Raw genomic sequence first — 14768 nt, 5'->3', positions numbered from 1 at the left:
AAGTCTACATAAAGAGTGGCAATAACTATATATCTATCAACAAGTACTTAAAATGAAAAAGAATTAAAGCTCCAATCAAAATATAGAGTGAATGAATAGTTAAGAAAACAAGACCCCCACATATGCTGCCTACAAGAGATTCACTTCAGATTAAGAGACACACACAGACTATAAGTAATGGGATGGATAAAAGTATTTCATGATGGACCTAGAGAGTATTGTGCTGAGTGGAGTAAGTCAGATAGAGGAAGACAAATATCATATGACTGCACATATATGTGGAATCTAAAGAAGAAAATGAACAATCAAAAAAGAAACTCATAGAAACAGACGTTTTGAGGGTTACCATATGGGAGGGGGTTGGGAGGGTCAGTGAAAAAGGGGGAAGGGATTAAGAAGTACAGATTGGTAGTTACAAAATAGTCATGGAGATAGAAAGTATAGCATAGGGAATATAGCCAATAATATTGTAATAACTATGTATGGTGTCAGAGGGGCCCTGGATTTATTAGGGAGATCGCTTTGTCAGTTATATAGATGTCTAATCACTATGTCGTACACCTGAAATTAATATAGTTTTGTGTGCCAACTATAACTGAAAAATAAAAAGTATCTATATTTTTGAAAAGAAGGAAAATACAGGGTCGGGCCTGGTTAGTACTTGGATGGGAGACCACCTAGGAATACCAGGTGCTGTAGGCTTAAAAAAATAAAAAAGAAGAACAGCCTATGTTTTTCATTCTTTTCCTCTTCTCTTAGAATCTTTACTCTGGGTACTCACAGTACCAGCTTACAATCACTTGAAAGCTCAGTCACCATTTGATTTCTGTCTCTTTCTCAAAACCTTAAAAGTTTCCAAGTTCTGCTTCTAAAATATTTTTCAATGGCTCTTTTCTTTCTTTTTCCACTGTTATCACTATATTTCATCCAAAAATTAGAGTGACTTCCTACACTTGTACTTTCTCCCATCCCCAAAAAGTACTATAGCTTTTTCCACTTAAGCATCATTCTGACCGTCACTGTTTGTTGGCTAAGCAATTAGAAGAGTCTCCTAGTTGATCTGCTTGACTCTACTCTTACCTCCATGGCAATGATGTGTTTCCATGTCTGTCTCACATTTCTAGACGATTAGCTACTTGACAACAATACTGTCTTATTCAGTGCTATCTCTTCAGTACCTATCATGGTGCCTGCCATACAGTTGTAGATCATTAACATTTATTCAACAAATGTTAATCGAACACCTGTGCTAAGCACTAGGACTCTAGAAGTGAATAAAACAGACATGGCACTGTCCTCGTGCTACCTAAGACCTAGTGGGGACAGACAGACCAAGAACAAGAAGCAAACAAAAATTAAGTCATATTAAATAGAATGATTCAAAAAAAGTAAGGAGATGACTAGAGAATAATAAAAGTGTTCCTACTTTAGGCGGGGTTCACAAAAGCCTCATAAGGAAAGGTAGCAAGCCACACAGTGAACGGGGAAAGAGCCCAGCAGACAAAGGGAGTGCAAAGGTTCTGTGGTGAGAAGAGCTTGATCTATCTGAGGAACTAAAAGGAGATCAGTGTGGCTGAAGCCTAGTGTCATGAAGTGTGGTGGGATACCTAGCCCGGGACTAGACAGATCAGAGTCACATGAAATTTTCATGTAAGGGCAAAGGGCTTTAAGGATGAGGATTAGGGCATCAGATAAGCATTTGAAAAGGATCAGTCTTGCTGCTGTGTTGGGGAGGCCAAAGAGGGAGCAGAAAGACCAGTAGGTGCTGTTGTAGGGATCCAGGTAGGGGTTGTTCGTGCATTAATAAATCACCTCTTGTCTGGATTTCTGTAATTGCCTTATATCTCTATCTCATCCTAATTCAATTTCCACTCCAGATTTATTTTTCTAGTGAAGTTTTAATCGCACTTCTTTATTTCAGTTAAAACTCCTGGGTATGGAATTTAAGACTTCCTATGACACTCTTCCCTTCAGGCTTATTTTCCCTTTCTTTCCTCGATACAGCCTGTGCTCAAGCCAAACTCTGTTACTCATCACTCCCAAAGGTGCCCCTCACTTTCCCACCTCTTATATATTTAATCAGGTGATTCTGCCTGGAATGCTTTCTTCCTCATTTCTTTCTGAGAAATGTTTGTGCTTCCTTTTGGGACTGATTTAGGTACCGATGTTTATATGAAACTTTTTCTGATATCAGTAACCAGAAGCCGTATGTCCCTCATCTGAATCTTTACTTACAGAACCTTTTTCTCTTTTTCCTACTTCGTCCCGTGTTATCTTAGATTCCTCTGTCCTTCCTTTTTGAATCTAGCAGCACCTTGAACATAGAATGAGCTCAGTTAAGTTTTGATTGAAATCAATGCAGCAGATTGTAGTATCTAACAGAATAGTGTGTGTGTGTGTGTGTGTATGTGTGTGTGCGCGCGCGCGCACGCGTGCGCGCATTTAGCGCCCCATAGCTTAGTAGTTATGGCTTAATTTTAAGATTATTTTTCAAAAACAAGTTTGCTTTAGAGCCTTATATTCTTGTATACGTAGTCAGTTTAAATCTTTGAACATCTGGTTCTCAGATATAGCAGTCTCATGTGCACGTGTTTGCTCCAGAAAAAAATTCCTTTATTCATAAGAATAGTGAGAGCTTGGCACTTACTTCTATATCATAATTTTTAATTAAATATTGAGATTTCAGATGTTAATGTGTACGAGGGGATAGCAAGAATATAATAGCTGTAATAAAGAAACAGCGCAAGGGAGGAAATTATGTTGGGGTTGGCATTTGCTCAACCAGATATGCCAGGAAAAAGCTGAGGCAGGATTAAAATCCCAAATATCAAAAAGAAATGAAGCCCATTAATAGTGTGAGGTAGGTCATCCTCTAAGAGAAGCAGATGTTTATTAGTCAGATGGTCGAATGACTCAAGAGAAACGTGCTAATGTGCTTCATTTAAGGATCTACAACGTGACTGGTGCTGTGAATGAAGTATAGGCCTTGGCCTTGGATGGGCTTAGATTCTACCTTGTGCCTCTATGATATGACATAATTTTCTAGAAATGCAGACTTGTTTTCAGTGGGATTATAGTATAGTCAGGTATGTAGTCTCTAGATCCAGACAGAACTGGGTTCAAATCATGATATTTCCATTTTTTAGGTCGATGGCTATGAGTAAATTTGTTTATCTCTGTGACAAGGATCACCTTGTATGGTAGGGTAACTATAGGTATAAAACAAAGACATCTTCTCCAGCACAGAGAAGTGGAGGGAGGACCAGGAAGTAGAAACAATGTCCTATCATTTCCTAATATATAACATTAGTATTTCTATTGGGCAGCCATCAATTTACTAATTAAAATTTTTATAACTATACTTTTTAGCAATTATATTATTTTATGTACTTGACAGTTTGGTTTTCTACATAAAATTTTGGTTCATAAAACCTCTATTTTCATAGAATATCTGAAATTTGGAAGAGAGGGGAGCATTTTAAGCCAGACCTAAGACGTAAGGAAACAACAACAAAAAATATTTTGGCTTTCAAACAAGCAAATAGCAGGTATTAGAGGGAGTTTTAATAAAAGTGTTCAAAGAGCAAAGGAAGCAAATGGGAAGGGAACTGCTGCAGAGTTAAGGTAGTATTTCAAGAAGTGAAGAAATGTGACTCAAAAGATATTTCCCAGCTCAAGAAGTCTTAAAATGCTTCCATGAAGGGCTTGAGGTTTCTGGTTGCTAGAGGTTTTGATGAAGGACAGGGCAAATTGCACCAAGAGAGAGAGTTATTGGCTGAGCGGAAGAAAGAATTCAAGTGCAAGCCGGAAATAGTTGAAAAGAGTTTATTAGAGAAGGGGTAATGCTCCATAGAGTATGGTCTCCTCTCAGAAGCAGAGAGTGAGAGAGCCTGGGAGAGACTCAGAGGGACACAAGAGAGGTGGGGACAATGAGGGACAGAGAAAAAGACACTGAGAGAGGGACTCTGAGTGTTCAGAGAATTCAGTTTATATATCATTCTTAGTTCCTGTGATTATAGTTTAAAGACTTTGTTTACTTATTTTCCTTTGATGGTGCAGGCATTCAGTATGAAAGGATAAGAGTATGTAGCATAAAAAGGTAAGAATAAATAGTTTAAGAGGCCTGCTGGCAATTCTCAGGCTTTGATCAATAGGTTCCCCATGGTTTTAGCCATAGGGAATGAATGATTTTATTTTGTGTAGGGCATGACTTAAAGACTTTTCCTGTTTTCCCTTCAGGGTATGGATAAATGGGTTGTTAGTAATCCCAGCAGAAATCTTCCTTTGTTCTGAAGGTGTCCTCCTGGCCCGGCTGTAGGGCTGATCAGCTTATTGCAGTCTCTGAATATAGCTTAATTCAACTTTTAGTTCTCTTGCCTCTTCCCTACATTAGTTTCACTAATGATTGGTACAAGCTTTTAGAGGTGAACCTTTTTCTATTTCATTTTCAATGGCCAAGACTGGAAGTGACCTTTGCTGAGAAACTGGAGAAGAAGTTACCAAGACAAAGCATATGTCATAAGGGGAAGTCAACAAGGGCAACCCAGAACAATGCGGGAGTGAAGGATAGGCCACAGGGAACATTTGACATGCCCTTTGGGAGAAAGGAAGACAGAGAACTGGGGAATGACAATTAGAGTTATCAGAAAATAAGAGCAGAAAAATGTCATCTGGCAGAGGTTAAGACTTACCTAATAGTTTTTGGTGCCACAGTCCCTTTTTAGGACACATCCCCATCTCTGTGGCCTGGGAATAGCTTTGCTGCTGAGGCTGGAATGTGGAGCAGGATCAGTGTCACTTGACACAAGTGAATCTTGTCTCAAATATTCCCTCCACCACTCTATACCCACTTTTCTGTGCTTTATTCTCCTGCATAGCACACATCGCCACCTGGTGTATTGTGTTTATTTGTTTATCTTATATATCCCCTCACTAGAATAAGCTCCGTTAGAGCAGAGATGTTTCCCAATTGAGTCAGTGCGTTGTCCCTGGCATCAAGACCGGTACCTAGCATATGGTACCACTCAGGAAATATTATGAGTAAATGAGTGAATAAATGCTGTTTGGAACCGAAGATGGCAGAGGTCAGTAACTCATCATTGGAGGTGGCTAGGGGATGGCAGCTTCCAATCTCATCAGCCCATGGGAAAGCTTAGCTGGAAGGGAGAGAGCTTTTCAGGAAGAAATGGAAATGAGCATCTCAATAGAATATGTCTAATGAAGGTGGCAATATCGGGCAAGTAGATTAAGTACCTAACAAAGGAAAATTTGGAAAATAGTTTAACCCAAATACTCCAGGCCATGGTTATAAAATAAGGTTTGTTAGAAATAGGGATGAGATTTGAGAATAACTGAGTGGTATAGGTCAAGAATCCAGGAATGTTTTAATCCACCTTAGCCCAGAACTCCTCCTTGTGAGATTCCTGAGAGACACAGGCACATAAAGGGAAATGGTAAAGAGAAAAACAAAGTGCCACTTAATGATATGCGGATAATGCTGGAGAAATTCTCTAATTAGGAACTTGTCTGATAAACTGTGCTATGGTACATGGTATATGCTTATGATCTAAGGCACAGCCTCTGTGAGAGACCAGCTAGAATTGATTCTGGTTCCTTAGGAGTGTCAGCAGGGGAGAGCATCACAGAGGTTGTTTAAGGCAGCTCAACTAACACGCCCTGTTGCCTCACTGAGTTACTGATAAGGCATAAGTAAAACCTTTACACTTGTAAAGGAATAAACATTACCATTTTTTTTTTCAGAATCTTATTTGTTGTGTCACCTATTAAAATGTAAGCTCCATGAAGGTAAAAATCCTTTGTTGTTTTGTTTACAGTTCTCTCCTTATTGCCTGAAATAGCGTCTAGCACATAGCAGGTGCTCAATGAAGAGATGCCAAATGAATGAACTAATTTGCATTTTCGATCTCCCAAGGAGAGATGAGAGCCTTTGGATTCTCTTAGAAAATAAGGGCCAAAAATCTCCTCTCTCTGTACCAACCACTGCCAGGTGCTGTGTGTGCATCAGGGGTGCATGTAGGGGTCCAATGTATCAGGAGCTAGTTGCGAAGAGCTGTACAAGGGAGGAGGAAAGAGGTGACTGGGGCAAAGAAATGACAATGGGATTTTAATGGCAGGTACTATGAAATGAGCACTTGGACTCCATCATAGATTGGAGAGAGTCATAGGTAAATATTGAAATTTCCGTTTGGGATGAATTTCTATTAACAATCATTGCTCCAAACAGAACCTACAGAAGTCACAGCTTTTTTCTATACATGTCAAGGATGGCATTATGAGATACTAAAGGGGACTGATATTATCTAGACCACTGAAATTGTGTTACCAGGCTGATTGTCTAAGATGCTGAGATGGGATGGTCAGGTTTCACCCAGAAAGAAACTGTGAGAGGAGGCTATAAAATTAACTGTGGAAGACTAAGAACTTTGCAGCTAGGAAGTTCTCTCTGTCATGCTCAGGAGTGAAAACACTGTTTTGTTTTGTCTGTTTTGTTTTGACAAGCATTTCACATATCTTAGATGGCTAGCTTGAGACTTAGGCAAACGGATCATTGAGGAAGCCTTACTTCAGAGAAGTGCACAGCTTGATGTGACAGTGTTTTACTGATATTGAACTTGGAAGATTTTTCCAATTGTCAGTCATCCAGCCATGCATCCTTGGAATAAATGATGAACTTTGGAATTAAGAATGAATGACAGCAGTCTGTGTCACTGTGGACTGACATAGCTTCTTCCTCCCTCTAAACCCAGCTATCATCACCAGCGGACTGTAGACAGTCACACGATGGAGTCTTTATAGCTTATACTTGAGAGAAAACAAGTGAGATTAAGGTCTCCAGGCTTATCTTACTATTTGAAGACATGACATAGAAGAGAAGAAAAAGAGGTTAAGGTGACCATTTATCCCCTAAGATGCAGGCCAAGCTCAGTTTAATAGTTCTAGAGTATAGATATAGGAGGGTAAAGAAAGAGAACCACATGTACATATATGACTTTGTAGCATAGTGACACAGGTCACTATTAGACATGGCCTCATCACTGTCTCAAATCTTGACCGAGTCTGATTAGCAGCTCAGGTTTGTGTGGAAAAGCTAGGAGAAATTGGAGAGAATTTTTCTCTCCTTGGTCTAGGTTAAGACTCAGCTTTCACTTTCTGGTGATGGAGTCCAAGAGTCATATTTTTTAAATCCAAATTAAAATAGCATAAATGTCTACAAAATTGTTTGTTATAAATTAATTCTCTTAAAATAAATCTTCCTGTTATTTCGAGGAGTCCCCAAAGTATGCTTCACATGTATCTGCAAACCAGTCTGGCAGCTGCTGTCACCATGCCTTATGTTGGCCTCCTTTATTGTTCCTCTCCTGCTCTGGTTCCCACTTTTCCATATCAAAGCCACTTTGCACAGACTTCACCTTAATCACTGTCAGTCATGAGAACACTAATGCTCACACCAAATTCACTGTTTCTGGTTGTTCTAAAACTTCAAGTTTTTAGGGTGCCAGGACATTGCTAGTGCAAAGACTTCTGAGGGCTCTAATTCTGGGCCTCCTTTTGGAATTTGGATGGTGAAATGGCTCAGCTTCTGAACTGTATCACTAAGTATCTCTGAAGAGTTCTGTCAGCTTTTGTGCAGAATTTCAACCCTTGCTCAGAATCTGACAAATTAGCTCATGGAAATCCTATCAGTATGACCTTAGCACAACCAACCACAGAAGCACAAATAAGGACATAACTGATTGGGCAAAAATTTGTCACGACTTTGTTCCACAAGGGTTTTTGAATAGTGGGTGGCGGTTAGAGTATACTTCAAGAGCATTACTCTTCCAGGATGTTCAGGCCTGCAAAGACTTCGGTTATATGAAACTTTCAGTAATCCAAGCAGGTGGGCTTTGGGCCCTGCTCCAGAGGCAGGGGAGGTGTAGAAGAGATGGATTTAAGAAAAAAGGTGGCCGAGAACTCAAGTGACCTCAAGCAGATTACATGTGGCGAGCCAGGCATGAAGGATGCTGAAGAAGGCTCAGTTTTGTTCAAGAATGATGGGAATTGATGGCCCCAAGAACAGTCTTCACCTGACATCTCTTTTTCAATCTTCGGTCTTGTACATCACATTTTTTCACATATGCATCGCATATCTCAGTCAAATTAAACTTATTTCTGCTTCTTATGTGCTCCCTCATTTTCCCTTTTATATGTCTTTGCTAATATTAAAACTTCCACTTGGAATCTCTTTTTACCAACCTTATATTCCAGATCCTACCATTAAGGCCGAACTCATGTATTATATTTACAGAAGCAGGATTGTAGAATTATTAAAAACTCAGATTTGGAAGAAAGACTGCCTTAATCAACTCTTGACTCTGATACTTAAGAGCCGTGTGACCTTGACGACATCACACAACCCATCTGTGGTTCGTTTTCCTAATCTCTAAAATGGAGATAAGAAGAATACTGATGTCACTGTGTTGCAGAGAAGATTGAATTAGAATTCTTATATAAAGCATCTGGAACAACACTATTATTATTCAATTCAATATTTCCTGAGCAGCTGTAATGCATCAGACATTGTGCTGGGGGTTAGGGATCCAACAGTCACTAAGGTGCGGTCTTTGTTCTCATGGGGTACAAGAAATTATATGGAGGCACCCATGTCAATAAGTACTTTGAATATACATAACAGTATGAAAGACACGCATAAGGTAAACGGTAGAAGACGTGGGCAGAGTCTGCAAGGGGAGAAATATGCACTCTGGGAAGAAGTAATGGAATAGCATATGCAAAGGGAAATATTCTCTGGTGCTTCCACCTCCATAAAATGTTCCTAATTCCTCTTAAATTAAAGGACATTTTCCTTCTGAACAGCACAAGAACAATAAGGAGCCTTTACAGTTTTACCTTGTGTTAGAATTGTTTATCTAAATTTCTTACCACCCTAACTAGACTGTAAACTCCTTGAGGCTAGGCACCGTGTTTTATGATATTTTAGCTTTTCCTAAGCAACGAGCAGGAGATACTGCCTAGAGTAGGTGTCTTCATGATAGGGAAGGGGAAGAGGAGAAACTGAGTGGGTGGCGGTCTGGGCTTGTGAAACAGGGACATGGATACTAGATCACGGTTCACACTGAGACATGGAGACACTGAGCAGAACAACTATTGGGAGGGCTCTTGAGAACTCTACCACAGAAGGTGCCACCACATGGCCACTTTTGTTGTAAATTCGACAGCAGGGGTGTGACTTGATTCTCCGTTTCCAGACTAAGAAAAGGTAGTAGATTTTACAAAAACAAATTTCTTCTCCACAATTCAGAAACCCTCTTGAGACTGAGGAAGTGCTGAGCGTAATTTTATGCACAGGTTCCGGCTCTGAAGGCATGCTTTGCACGTCTCTTTTCGAATCCATGAAGTAAATGGTGGCTGGCTTCTTTTAGGATTTCTCTCACAGGGGCACCAGGGTGCTTATTTAAAACCAACAAACAACGAATACTTGTGGTGGACGAGGTTAGTAGACAGGGCTTCTAATATATACTTAGATACAGGAAACAATGATTATAATTAGAACATTTTTGCTGACGCACGTCTGATACAGACCAGTGATAGATGCATATGCTTAGCACTTACATGCTTGGGGGTTTCGGTATTCATACCAGGCTATTTTTTTTTTTAAAAAGAGAAACACATCCTTTGTACAAAGAATCTGTTGATGTAAGAAACATCCAAACCTGTAGAGAATTTTTATGAGTTTACCTGAGCCAAACTGATGACAATTGCCAGGAAGCAAAATCTCAGTGGATTGAGAAAATGTTCTGGAGAATGGCAGTTTTGCAGTTTATTTTATACATTAGAATCAAAGGAAGAGAAGTAAGGAAGGCTACATGACATCCATTGGTGGTAGATTAAGAGGGCGGGAGAAAGCAACGTGGGGGGTGAGGAAGTATGCAGAGATGCATACTTCTTTTACATTGGTGGATAATTAACATTGACAGCACATAGATACGGTATCTGGGGAACAAGATAACAGTGAAGGATGCTGTGGTCTCTGTTCTGGTGCAGTGGGTATGTCTTGAGTGGTCTGGAAAAGGAGATTACTCTGACTTTGGAAGGGTATGTTATCTTAGATGCGAAAAGACAATAGACAGGCTCACTTAAGGTAAAGGTTGACCTTTGTCAAGAAACCTACAGGCCCAGGATGTGACTACCCTTCATGACCCAGTTTTAGTTAGGAATTTTTATGTTCAGACCATCTTGTGTGGTTAATTTCGGTCTCTGAACTTGTGGGGCCTGCCATGCTGGCCTCCTCTGAGCTTGTCAGATTTTGTGTGTAGCCCCTTTTTTGCCCACAAATCCAATAGGAGTCATGCATTAAATAGGCATTAGGTTATGCAGTCTTTGACGTATAAAATTTTTTTAGCCACAAAGTATTTTTTTTTCTTTTTTCTTAATAAAGAATATGGTACTGATTTTACTAATTCTTTCTTTTTCTTATTCTGTGTGTTAAGGGATTCTGGTGAAAAAAAAAATTAACCTTCCAGTAAAACCTGATTTAAAATGTTATTTAAAGGTGGGAAAGCCCTGCTCACTGCATTATTAAATCTTTTCCTGCCTAATACTTGGAACCGACAGAAACAATATTCTGTTTGTTCAGATTTTGAGAGGAAGGGGGTAGAAATTCAAATACAGTTTTATACATCCTGAAGCTTCACATTTTCTGTATATTTCCATTGTGAGGTACATATGCTTAAAAATGAGGGGAGATGCAGTAATAGCAGAGAATCTATACTCAAATGTTATCACTTAATGTTTTATTCATTGTCGATTTATGATTTTGAAACCTTCAACTTGATATATAAAAATAATTCTTTTTTCCTTGCATTAATTTGATCTCATGTTTGGTTATAAAGGGGAGCAGAATTTGTCACCCCAAAATATGTCTTTTTGAACAGACGCTTCTCCCAAGAAGACATGCAAATGGCCAACAAACATATGAAGAGATGCTCACCATCACTAGCTATTAGGGAAATGCAAATCAATACCACAATGAGTATCATCTTGTACCTGTTAGAATAGCTGTTATCAACAGGACAAGTAATAACAAATGTTGGAGAGGATGTGGAGAAAAAAGAACCCTCATACACTGCTGGTGGGACTGCAACTATGGAAAACAGTATGGAGGTTCCTCAAAAAACTAAGAATTGATCTACCATATGATCCAGCAATCCCTCTACTGGGTATTTACCCCCACAAAGACTTGAAAACCTATATCTGAAAAGATATTTGGACACCAATGTTCATAGCAGCATTATTCACAGTGGCCAGGACATGGAAGCAACCAGAGTGTCCTATGATAGATGATTGGCTAAAGAAGCTGTGGTACATATATAAGATGGAATATTACTCAGCCGTGAGAAGAGATGAAATACTGTCATTTGCAACAACATGGATGGACTTCAAGATAATCATGCTAATAAGTGAAATAAGCCAGACAGAAAAAGTTGAAAACCACATGACGTCACTTATATGTGAGATATGAACCTAAAAGCAACAAATGAACAGGACAAACAGAGACTCGTGGACATGGACAATATACTAGTGGTTACCAGAGGGTAGGTGGGAGGGGGGAGGAAGGAGGTAGATGTAGTAAATGGGGTCAAATATGTGGTGACATTAAAGAATTTAAAAAATAAAAATGCAAAAATAATTGTTATTAAGTGGGAAAAACAAATGTCTTTTTGACCTAAGGATTATTTTAGGCTGATTATTTTTAAGAAAACAGACATAGGAAAAGCTCTGAAAACAGGGCAATCTCCATTTGAAAGGGTGTCTCCCTCTTTGTAACAGGAAGAGGATGACTCTAACTTTTTTCTCCGTTTGCCCCAAGATAACTTGAGGATTACAGTCCTAACCTCACTCCCAAAGTTTGCCATGAAATATCTATCTCATTTTATTATTATTTTTGCAACGCTCTAGTATATCAAGTATATCTAGTATAGTCTATGGAAACAAATGACATCATTCTATTTAGCATTCTGTTTTTAGTAGTTTGATCGCTGAAAATGTCAAATCCTAGAAAATGTAGCATTCCTAGGCAAGCAGCACTGTTTTTTTTTATATAAATGGGAAAAGGGACAACATCTCTAGAAACTTATCAATGTAAAAGACTAGGACTTAAATCTGCATAATAACAGTACTTTATTTACTGAGCTTTGCTTGAAAACCTCCCATACCTGCACACCCTCTCCCCCATTCTTTTGTCTTTAGCTGGAGATGTAATTTAAGCTGGTGGCTTGGGCCATTCCTGAGTCTCTTGTGTATACAGGAGGTATCCATGTTATGGAACTGTTTGTTTTTCTCCTGTTAATCTGTCTTTTATTATAGGATTGTCTTAGTCAACAACCTTAGAAAGGTAGAGGGATTATTTTTTCTTTCCCCACAATTATTAGGAATTTATAAAAAACAGGTCTTAGAAAATTAATGTCATGCTGTTTTGTTGGTCCAGTTTTTCTTAAGTTTAAGTTAATTCTGTTACCAGAACAAAAGGGGTCCATTTGCCTATGCACTAGTCAAACAAAAGATACAGGCAGGTTTGCAGCAAAGAAAGTAAGGATTTATTTTGGGGAGTTGCAAGCCCCAAAGGCCAAAGCGAGGTAATGCTCTCAACCTGCCCCCCCATCTAGGTGTCTCAGGAGTACAGGTTATATAGGGGAAAACCAGTCATCATGGAAACTAAGGGAGTTGGGGTCCTGTGTACTACTGATTGGAATATTGGACAGGTCTGGGATAATTGATCATTGTGTCCAGTTCTGGAATCAGCCTGGCACTAATGTAAGGAAGAGGCAAGAGAACTGAAACGTTAATCAAGCTACATTCAGAGACTGCAATATGCTGATCAGACGTGCAGCCAGGCCAGGAGGACACCTGCAGAAGACTTCTGCTGGGATTGTTAACAACCCATTTCCCACATCTGTGATGAGGAAACAGGAAAAATGGAGTCTTTAAGTGGCATCCTACACAAAATAAAATTGTTCATTCCCTATGGCTAAAATCATGGAGAGGGAACCTATGGATTAAAAGTTGGGAACTGCCAGCAGGCCTTTCAGGCTACATACTTCCTCACTGTCTGTCCATGTCAAAGGAAATAGGGACAATAAAGTCTTTAAACTCATAGAACTAAAGAATGATATATAAACTGGATCTCCCCCACCATGCACACACTCAGAGCTTTTTTCCTTGTCTTGGGTTTTTGTCTTTTCTTTCTCTAGTCTTTTATTTTCCCCTTCTTTAATAAACTCTTTTCGACCCTAACTTCGGCATGTGTGTTGAATTTTTCTACACTATCTGCCAAAGAACCCTCTTTTTCTCTCAGTGCAGGGCTTGGTCTCCCCCAAATTGGGGGAATTTGCCCTGTCTTGCCTCAGCCCGATCCCATCTGGTTCCGTGGACTGGTCCTATGACCCGTGGGGTTGTTGTTCTGCCTTGATGGGCCTGGAGCTGAAACATCTAAGGCTAAGATGTTATCCTTTGTGTAACTGAAACTTATTGTCCCAATGACAATAGACCTGAGACTTGATCGATCTTATGCCCTAAGGCCTAACAATTAAAGGAGCAGGCATACAGGGAGGAAGGGTGGAAAAAGCAAGTAAGTCATAATGCCGCCATCTGGGCAAAACCAGTTTGAATAAGAAAAACTATATTACAGAACTCAAATGAAGTTTGGGTGCCGTTATACTTCTTTAGAGGAAACTATATGTTTATCATGAATATGTAAAGATGGTATTATTGATAACTTTTCCCTTAAATGTGTAAGTATGGCCACCAAGAAAACTCCAAGTCTTGTTTTTGGTTTTCCTCTCTCTTGATCAGATGCATCCTGTACTTTGCAGCATCTTGTCCTCCTCCTAAGGTTCTAGCTGACAGGTATTAAGTCAGGCCACTCGTACCTGTGAGGTGATGGTTCTGGAGAGCCTGAGATTTCCTCTGGATTGATCAAATTTTGCAAAACTAAAATAAAAAACATGTGAAGGATTAGGACAGGCTTTTGTGTCCCATTGAAACCAAGGGTCCTGATTTAATGTATGGTTTTGATTTAATAGGTAGCCCCAGCACTCTATTATAAAGTTTCTTCACAGATGCCTGTTAAATTTTAGCCCTTTTCCCTTATTAGCCCCGAGGCAGCCAGAAACAATGGCCATGCCTTGACTAAGGGCCACAAGCTATGGGTTTCTGTTAAGCAAAGGATAACATCATGGCCTAAGTTATGTTTCAGCTCTTGAGCCCTAAAGTGAATCGACCTCTGGCTACATCCTTGTGAAGGCAGGTGGATGTATCACTTATTGTCCTGCACTGAAAGACATAGAAGCTGACCTCAAGACCTGAAATAATGATTTAATACCCTTACCTCTTTCTTAACCAATCAGCATGACTCAGGACCCCAAACCCTGAACTCACGATGACTTGCGCTTTTTGCTCTATAAAACTGCTTTTCTGTAAACCATTGGGTATTTGGGGTTTTTCCAGTACGACCTGCCCGTTTTCCATTGTGTAGTACTGTGCAATAAATACTACTTTCTTTCACTGTATACTGATATCAATGTAATTGCTATCTGCAGAGCTGAGTGGATGAGCTCTTTCTGTTACTGATGGGCTGATGTGAAATCTGGTGTCGCCCCAGTGGCATGTGGGGGAGGAGGGTGTCCTCATTTCTTTCCCACTGACACAGCAAAGAATTACAGCTCGGTGAGATTTAGAAGAAGTAAGAT

General features: G+C 39.6%; 1 pseudogene; it reads right to left on the bottom strand.

Annotated features, from left to right (window-relative positions):
• The window catches only part of LOC120605435 (nucleosome assembly protein 1-like 4), a 31693-nt pseudogene extending 17146 nt beyond the window's left edge, over positions 1 to 14547 (bottom strand).
• Positions 14548 to 14768: the final 221 nt, after the last annotated feature.

The sequence above is a fragment of the Pteropus medius genome, unplaced genomic scaffold (assembly GCF_902729225.1).
Source record: "Pteropus medius unplaced genomic scaffold, Ma_sr-lr_union100, whole genome shotgun sequence".
In the NCBI taxonomy this organism is placed as follows: Eukaryota; Metazoa; Chordata; class Mammalia; order Chiroptera; family Pteropodidae; genus Pteropus; species Pteropus medius.
Note: the sequence above shows the minus strand (reverse complement) of the source record. Positions and strands in the feature narration are given on the sequence as shown.